The following is a 10,079-nucleotide window of genomic DNA, read 5'->3' as shown; positions in this document are numbered from 1 at the left end:
TAAATCCTCTTTCATATTTCCATCTATTTCCCTTTCTTATTGCATTCTGGGAAAATTTCTCTCTACAGTCATCCAGTTCATTAATTCATTCTTCAGTTTATCTACTCTGTAATTCATTCTGCCCATTCAGTGACTTATTTCAAAACTGTTTTTCATTTTCAAGATCTCCAATTTGGGTTTTTCTTTTCTTTTTTTCTTTTTCAGAACTGGGAATTAAACTCAGGAGCATTCTATCTCAGAGCTGCATCTCCAGTTTTTGTTTTATTTTGTTTTGAGACAGGATCTTACAACATTGCCCAATCTGGCCTCAAATTTGTGATCCTCCTGCCTCAGTCTCCCCATAGCAGGGATTGTGTGCACGTGCCACCACATCTTACTGATTCCTTTCCATAATGCCTGTTTTGCTTCATGGATGCAATACCAGAGCACCTCCTGAACAATATTATCTATGCATTTTCTACAGGTTTGTTCCAATTCTATTAGCTTTGTTTCTTAAGTGAAGTTTGTCTGTTTTGCTTTTTAGTTACTGTTGTTTTAACTCTACTTCAAGGAGCTGCTCATGTGTATGAATATTCTTCAGCATGAGTCTGTTTTTTCCACTGAGATTCCTATTAGATTGAAACTTTCTTGATGTGGGGAGATAATCTTGGAGTGTAGTTAAGGGAGGTGATGATTTATTTGGTTGTGGGAACTTACTTTCCATGTAGTTTTCAGTGACACTGAAAGGTGGATAAAGTATGATACAAGAAAAGATGCCTCCACAGCCAGTGTCCCACATTTACAGGTTTCACATTTCTCCCTTATGTTGCCAGCCACTTAAAGACAATACTCTCTCTCTGAGACACTACTCCTGTCTGGAGATAGTGGTTACAGTAGCATGACTTACAGAAGGGAGGCCAGAATGGGGTTCAGGAAGAATTGGCTGGGGTGCTACTTCATTGTACTATTCCAGCTTCCATTTTGAGTCATCTTCTTGCTTCCAGCTTCCAACCTGCAATATGAGAATGGAGCTCCCACTCCTTTTTTTTCCTTCCTTTTTTTTTTTTTTTTTTTTTGTGTGTGTGTGTGTGAAAGGATTTAAACCCAATAAGCCACATCCCCAGCCCTTTTATTTTTATTTTGATAAAAGGCCTCACTGAGTTCATGAGGCTGGTCTCAAACTTGCAATCCTCCTGCCTCAACTTCCCGAATCACTGGGATTATAGGAATATATACCACCATGCCCAGCTCCTACTTCTTGTGGCAGCAATATATGTTGGATTTGTTGGATTTGCAGATGTACACTAGACTGCATTACCCCTTCAATTCAGTCTCAGCTGATTTTAGTCAGAACTTTCTCACAATCTCTGAGAATTCATCTTGGTTTTTAACACATTTATGAATATATTAAGTCCCTAGAGTTTGGAGAAAAGGAGGGAAACAACAGAATGCACCCAGTTCACCATTAGTAAAATATTACCTCTATTAATCATCAGGTAAAGCCACACACAGTGGTGCACGCCTGTAGTCCCAGCAGACTGGAGACTGAGGCAGAAAGGCTGCTTAGCTCAGGAAATCTAGGCCAGCATGAGTAACATAAGGATCACATAAGGAGACCCTGTCTGAAAAAAAAAAAATCACATAGCATATAATTTCATTTATATGTATTTTTCTTTTTCAAATTTTTTTTAGTTGTAGATGGACACAATACCATTATTTTGTTTGTTTATTTTTATGTGGTGCCAGGGATCGAACCCAGTGCCTCATGAATGCTAGGTAAGCACTCTACCACTGAGCCACAACCCCAGCTCTATATGTATTTTTCTATCTGTTTGTTTATCTGTCCTTCTCTCTGTATATATATGTAGAAGTCAAGTTGCCTGGAATATTTTTAACTTAATATTAAAATAGTTATTTCTGAGTGGCAAAGTTTATTTTACAATTTGTACTTTCTGCATTTTTCTGAACTTATGTATTATTTTTACAAATAAATTTGTTCTTAAAAACATGTTAAAGTTAATTGTCTTTGAGTATTGAGATTACAGGTAATTTTTAAATTTTGTGTATGTGTATTTCCCAGTTTCATCAATGTACCTGTATTTATTATAAGAAAAAGTTCAAAAGTTAATTAGAAATCAAGAGTCACAAGGATCATCAAAGAGTTCAATAGTATAACTGAATATGTTAAAAGAGTTGAGGAGTATTGCTATTTTTAAATAAAGGTGATTTGATTGATTCTTCATATTTTGATTTAGGTAATAATATAGATCAGATAACATACACATAGGAAACACTTAAATCAGGAATTTTAGTTTAGTTGTAATGGCACTCAAGTGCTCTTCTAAAAGTCCCTTCTCTGTGAAGACCAAAAGCAAAAGAGAGAGTGCAGAACAAACTGCTCCAAATGACCATCAACTGATAAATTGATAAATAAAATGTGGTATAACCATTCAACAGAAAACTATTCAGCAATTAAAAAGAATAAGGTACATGTTACATCATGGATGAACCTTGAAAACACACTAAATGAAAACAGTCAATCATTTATATGATATATCTAGGGTCTAGGGTAGACAAATATAGATATGCAGATACAGATATATATTTTCTGCAATACTGGGGATAGAACCCAGAGCCTTGCATATGCTAGGCAAGCACTCTACCACTGAGCTACACCCCATAACTTTTAAAATTTTATTTTGAGCCAGGTGTGGTAGTGCACACCTGTAATCCCAGCAGCTTAGTAGGGTGAGGCAGGAGAATTACAAGTTCAAAGCCAGCCTCAGCAATTTAGTGAGGAGTTCAGCAACTTAGTGAGACCCTGTCTCAAAATAAAATATACAAAAAGCGGCGGGGGGGCGGGGGGCACTGGGGATGTGGCTCAGTGGCTGAGTGCACCTTGATTTAATCCCAGTACCTTATTTTGAGTCAGGATCTTGCTAAATTGCCCAACTTGCCTGAACCTGAGATCCTCCAGCATTGGCCTCCCTAGTAGCTGGAATTACAAGCATATGCCACCTCACCCAATGGAGTAGGCAAATCTATAAATGACATAATGTAGATTGTTGCCTAGAGCTGGGGACATTGGAGAAAAATGGGGAGTATCAATAGGTAACAGGTTTCTTTTGGGGATGATAAAAATATATTGTAAAATTATGAAGATAGTTACACAAGTCTATGAATGTGCAAAAACCTCATAGAACTATATAATTTCATAGGTATATTATATGGCATATAAATTATACATCAATCAAACTTCAAAATAAAAAGAATAAATTGGTTGCTTAAACACCTGCCTTTTTGTAATAAGTATTCAGGTTTTTTCTTTAGTCTCTGACATTGTACTCTATACAATGGAACTTGTTTAGAGTACTTGAATGGAACTTGTATGGAAATGCATTCTGTGCAAAACAAGAGGGATTTCCTACAAGTACTCTATACAATGGAACTTGTATAGAGTATTTGTAGGGAACTTGTATGGAAATGCATTCTGTGCAAAACAAGAGGGATTTATTTTCATAAGAGCCTGTGTGTTCATTGTGGCATATTCCTGTAATCCCAGTAGCTTAGGAGGCTGAGATAGGAAGATCGAGAGTTCAAAGCCAGCCTCAGCAACTTACCAAGGCCCTAAGCAACTGAGTAAGACTGTGTCTCTAATAAAATCATAGAAAAGGACTGGGGGTGTAGCTCTGTAGTTAAGCATCCCTGGGTTCAATGCCGGGTACTACCACCACCAACAAAAAACAATTGCATGCATACTTGGGATTTTTACATAGAACCTTGTCCCTGCTAAGCATGCATTTTGCCATTAAGCTATACCCTCAAGCCCCATCAAAGCCATTTTTGGTTTTTTGGCACTGATGATTGAACCCAGAGGCACTTTGTCACTGAGCTCCATCTCTGCCCTTTTTATTATTTTTATAAAATTTTGAGACAGGTTTACACTAAGTTGCTTAGGGCCTAAATTGCTGAGGCTGGTCTCTCACTTGCAATCCTCCTGCCTTAGCCTCCCAAGTCGATGGGATTATAGGCATGCACCACCACGACTGGTTCAATGCCTATATTCTTGGCAACTGTTTCCCTACACAAACATTTGATAGGTTCATTTTCTCCTGGAGTCACCATGTCCTCTTGATTTATTTGTTTCTTCAAAACATTTTGCCTGACCTTTTGATGAGCTGGATTGATCACAAGAACATTTCACTGTCACTCTGGACAGAATTTCATCAGCCACATAATTTGCCTATCTTTACCTGATGTTCTTATGTAAACTGGTACACTCCAAGGACTTCTTCCCTGCCTTTGCTTCTCAGGCCTGATGAACATTTCTTCAAGGTATGTCAATACAGAATCGCCAGCATATAGTTAGGTCTATCAAGTCTGGTCAGGGTCTTGTTGGGAAGAGGACCGGAAGGAAACCCACATTTATTTATTTGTTTGTTTGTTTGTTTTGGGGTCCCTGGGACTGAACTCAGGAGCACTCAACCACTGAGCTACATCCCCAACCCTATTTTGTATTTTATTTAAAGATAAGGTCTCACTGAAATGATTAGTGCCTTGCTTTTGCTGAGGCTGGCTTTGAACTTGTGATCCTCCTGCGTCAGCCTCCCAAGCCCCTGGGATTACAGGTATGCACCACTGTGCTGGGCTGAAACCCACATTTATTTTGAGGAATTATGGGGAGTCTGGTTTTGTTTGTAGAGATAAAAGGTTACTGCTTCAGGTCAGTTTTAGCTATCTTTAATAATTCATGCTCTTGCCACCACTAATATACAGAGTTGTATAATTTCACTGTGTACAATGTTTCTAATAAGTTTGTATTTTACCATTGTCTTTGATACATAATACCCAAATAACCGAGGCCTATTCTCAGATAACATCAGGACTTGTGTCCAGTTCTTCTGATTTCTACCACAGGTTGACTTTGTATTAGTCCATACTGCATCTTGGGTAGATGATTTTGACATGGTTGGTAGAGCTGTGTGGTTACCAGATGAATAAGCAGTTTTCTTTGAGACAGGTAAATGACAAGCTACAATTTTTCCTCTTCTTCCATGGCTAATTTGATAATACAGTTATTATAAACAGGAATTTCTCAGAATTAATTTTTCCCATAGAAGTTCTTTCTGATGCAAAGAGTGGTAACATTTCCATTATATAATACATAATGTAAATGTTATTATAACCTGAGTGACTAATGATAGCTTTTCCTGATGAACCATAGTTTCTTTACATTCATCATCTTAATTATATTAAAGAACAAAGATCTTGCATATGACTCCTTATATACATAGGTTTTGGATTCCATACAGTATCTTTAAAATTTCTCTTTCCAAACCATCCCCTTATAACACTTATCAGAGAGCACAGAACAGAAATTCTATACAATTCATTAAGTTTTGAACTGTAGATTAACAGGTAATAAAAGGTACATTGTGTATACTATCACATTTAATCCTCCCAACAAATCAAAATAGATATTATATGGCAAAAAGACACATTGTTAGAAAAGATCAGAACTAGTATTCAAAACCAGGTATTTTTAATCTAAGAATTCAAGTTCTTATTGCACTATGATTTAAAGAGACAGACACATTTTTATAACAACCATAACATTACTTCTTCTAAGTGCAAATAAAAAATTCTGTCCCAAACTCATAGTTCCTCTTGTCTAGTATAAAAAGAAAAGAGTTCCTGCTGGGCACAGTGGGCAGTGGTTCATGCTTGTAATCCCAGCAACTTGGGAGGCTGAGGTAGGAGGATTGCAAGCTGAAGGCAAGCCTCAACAACTTAGTGACACCCTCAGCAACTTAGCAAGACCCTGCTTCAAAATAAAAAGGGTGGGGCTGGAGCTCAGTGGTAAAGCACCCTTGGGTTAAATCACAAGCCAAAAAAAAAAAAAAGGAAAGACAGGAAAAAAAAGTGTTCTTACAAGCTAGTAGAAGCATTAGAAAGACTTTGGGGGAAGTGGACACTAAGAGGCCTTTCAGGATAAATAAAATGTCAACAGGTCCCATCCCATAAATTCCCCATGCAGACACACAGAAACGCTCTCTCATTTCCTTGAACTACTGAAAATTCCCCAGTACTTTTGGAGCCCTGCGCATCTTCACAATTCTCTTCTTTTATTTGGTGGGGTTGTGAACTGGGGATTAAACCCAGGGGTGCTTTACCACTGAACTACATTCCCATACTTTTCATTATTTTTTGAGACAGAGTCTCACTAAATTGCTTAGGGCCTCATTAAATTGCTGAAGCTGTCCTTAAATTTGTGATTCTCAGGCCTCCCCCATCCCCCTGCAGTAGCTGGGACTACAGGCATGAGCCACCATGCCTGGTGAATTCTCTCCATCTTATAAGCAGTAACTTATGAGTTGTAATATAAAGGTAAACTTACCTTTATAATTTTTTAGGACATATAGGGTTATCCTTGTTTAAAAATACACAATCAGTTCTGAAGCATAAGGTTTTTCAACAGCACTTTGTATTCTATTAATTCTATGTGTTCTGATTCATTTTTTAAAAATATTTATTTTTTAGTTTTCAGAGGACACAACATCTTTGTTTGTATGTGGTGCTGAGGATCGAACCCAGGCTGCATTCATGTCAGGCGAGAGCCGCTACCGTTTGAGCCACATCCCCAGCCCTCTGATTCATTTTATATATTTTTTTAATATCTTAAGAGTTTCACAAATCTTTTTTTAATATTTTTTTTTAGTTTTAGGTGGACACAAAATCTTTATTTTATTTTTATGTGGTGATGAGGATTGAACCCAGTGCCTCACATGTGCTACACAAGCGCTCTGCCACTGGGCCACAACCCCAACCCCTGATTCATTTTTTTTTTTTTAAGAGAGAGAGAGAGAATTTTTAATATTTATTTTTTAGTTCTCGGCGGACACAACATCTTTGTTGGTATGTGGTGCTGAGGATCGAACCCGGGTCGCACGCATGCCAGGCGAGCGCGCTACCCCTGAGCCACATCCCCAGCCCCTACCTAATATTTCTTAATCTTAGTTTTTATTTTATAATATTTCACAAACTTTATTCATATGGACTAGTCTCTATTCATCCTCAATTTATAGCATGAAAACTAGAAGCAATAGAAACAATGATGCATTTATTTAATATAATAGCAACTGAATAAATAAATTGAACAAGCTGGAAGCAGTGCTCTGGGACTATAGCCCCAGCAACCTGGGAAGGTAACACAGGAGGATCACTGGAGCCCAGGAGTTGGAGGCCAGCCTGGGCAACAAGAGAGGCCCTGTCTCCTTATAAGTAAATAATAATAATAATAATAATAATAATAATAATAATAATAATAATAATAGAAATCTAACCAGCGATGGTGGAGCATGCCTATAATTCCAGCAATTTGGAAGGCTGAGAAAGAAGGATCACAAGTTCAAGACCAGCAGGGGCAACTTAGTGAGACTTTGTCTTAAAATAAAAAGAACTGGGTATGTAGCTCAGTGGTAGAGTGTCCCTGGTCTCAATCCCTAGTACTTCAAAAAGAAAAAGCCAGGTATGGTGGTGTACACCTGTAATCTCAGTGGCTTGGGAGGCTGAGGCAGGAGGATCACAAGTTCAAAGCCAGCCTCAGCAAAAGTGAGGCACTAAGCAACTCAGTGAGACCCTGTTTCTAAATAAAATACAAAATAGGGCTGGAGATGAGGCTCAGTGATCGAGTGCCCCTGAGTTTAATGCCCCATACCAAAAAAAGAAAAAGGAGGAGGAGAAAGAGGAGGAGGAGGGGGAAGAGTAAGGGGAGAGAGAATGGGAAGAGAAGGAGGAGAAGGAGGAGGGGAGACCCTAACAATAAAACTAAAAAACAGGGGCTGGGGTTGTGGTTCAGTGGTAGAGCACTCGCCTAGCACATGTGAGGTACTGGGTTCAATCCTCAGCACCACATAAAAATAAATAAAATAAAGGCATTGTGTCTATCTATAACTAAAAAATAAATAAATAAATAAAACCAGAATGCAATAATGTTTACATTTCCACTGGTGATCAAATGTTAACAACAATTCCAATAATTTATATAGCAATGTTTTTATCAAAATTACTCTATATAACAATGGGAAATTACTATTGGGAGGAAACTCATCTTTATTGAGTTTACGAACCTTTGAGCTGCAAATGAAATGTACTAAATATTACCCTATATCTTTGTATTATTGAAAATAGAATAATTTAATTTAATATATGCTGGACATCATGTTAAGGCTTAATTTAATTTTCATAAGACCCTATAAAGTAATATTGGTTCCTTTTTACAAGTGAAGAAATTTAATTCAGAGAGGTTCAGTTACACACCGAAAGGTACATTGCTTATCAGTGATAGGGCAAGGATTTCAACCAAAATCACTTTGATTACAAAAATTCCATTCTTTCAACTACAGAATGCCACTTTCATCTCCAAAACCTGCGCGCACACGCGCACACACACAGACACACCACACACACACACACACACACACACACAGATCAAATTATCCAACCAATTTGAAATTTTCCAAAAATTATCAAATATCTTACAGTGTTTCTCATGCGGGATCGTGGTTAGTCACTGATAAAATCTACATCTTAATTCCATAAAAAAAACAGAGAGGATTACTAGGCCATTTTAATATATGCATCCATCTGTAATGTGTTGTTACAGTGCAAATATACAATCCAAAGACCAGTACTAATGAAAAATATTGATTTGGCAATGGTGAGGAGATGGCAGAGTCTCAGGATTCTCGTGGAGGCTAGCTTTCCCTGATAAGATAATAACATTGCTTAAAAATCATTCCATTGGGCTAGAGGTGTAGCTCAGCAGCAGAGCACTTACCTAACACACATGTAAGTCTTGGGTAATCACCAGCACCCCAAAAACAACAACAACAACAAAAAATTGAAATCATTTCATTATTATATTGGGTAGAAGTTTTCTGTTGGAATCAAGTATGAAAATAAAGGGATACCATTCCAAAAGAAAACTAACCCCTAAGAAAGCTTTTATTACAATGTTTATAGGGTAAGTTCATATGAAATGAGGGATTCTACAAAATCCACAAAAGATTCTGCAGAAAATTTGGATTTCCTTTGTCACACATAATTTTATCAGTGCAATTAATACAAATGGACTATGTATTCAACATGAATGCTTACCTGACAAAAGCAAACTTTTCTGAGTATATAACAGATATTGAAAAGCAATGGTTTCTCTGTTTTTCAAATTTTAAAAGTACATTTTCATTTAATTCTATCATTGATACCCTACTTCAACACCCAAGTGGAGATAATAATGATAATAATCACAGAAAATAAGAATAATCACTGACTTTTCTGTTCTTCATTTCAAGAGCTTCCGTTTTTGTTGACATGGGGATTTGTTTCACATGTCAAACAGCACACTCCTCTAGACTTGTCATGTTTTATTTCTCTTCATCTTTTTCAGATTTAACAGCAAAAAACTAAAAAGCTATATTTCTAATAAACAAAACTGCATTATGGATGCAAAAAGGCCAAATTGTGACACGGAAGTAATCCTTTTACAAACAGCGTTAAGGAAGCTGACCTAAACTGAACGCTCTAATATGTCATCCAGATTTTTCAGAGGGAAAAAACTGTAACCATAGAAAATGTAATATAATTTTCAAAAGTACATCATATGGTCTATGTAAATTGTGAAGTATAATTTCAAAATGGTGGAAGACACCAATTCTTCCTTGACCAAAAATATAACAAAGATTATGGATGCCATCACTATCTATCATTACACCTAATTTTAAGTCTCCCTCTCTAATCACTGTCTCACATTTTTATTCCTGGTTGTATATCCCAGTGTTATCTGTGTTACCTGAAGTCACAGTCATTGTCCTTTCTTTGGTTTCTCAAGATCTAGGAAAAAAAAAAATCTATTTTATAAAGTATCACTGAATAAAAATGACCTTTACATAACTTTGAGGTACAAGTGAAAGGAAGTGGGCAAAAGTACTTTGATAACTATAAGAGCTATACAAGTCGGGTGGGTGGCGCATGCCTGTTGTCTTAATGGCTCAGGAGGCTGAGGCAGGAGGATGGAGAGTTCAAAGCCAGCCTTAGCAATG

At 37.1% G+C, this 10,079-nt stretch overlaps 1 protein-coding gene across 4 annotated transcripts in view; it reads right to left on the bottom strand.

The window, feature by feature from the left end:
- Positions 1 to 6,972: 6,972 nt before the first annotated feature.
- ZNF207 (zinc finger protein 207) overlaps positions 6,973 to 10,079 on the bottom strand; it is a 52,626-nt gene continuing 49,519 nt past the window's right edge. For all 4 annotated transcript variants that reach the window (XR_014019298.1, XR_014019299.1, XR_014019300.1 and 1 more), the window contains one exon: positions 6,973 to 9,870. The gene's annotated coding sequence lies outside the window, so the exon portion shown is untranslated. The remainder of the gene's footprint in view (positions 9,871 to 10,079) is intronic.

This window comes from Spermophilus citellus (assembly GCF_964194105.1).
Source record: "Spermophilus citellus genome assembly, chromosome: 17".
NCBI classification, from domain to species: domain Eukaryota; kingdom Metazoa; phylum Chordata; class Mammalia; order Rodentia; family Sciuridae; genus Spermophilus; species Spermophilus citellus.
The sequence above is the reverse complement of the archived record's forward strand: the minus strand, read 5'-3'. Positions and strand labels throughout refer to the sequence as shown.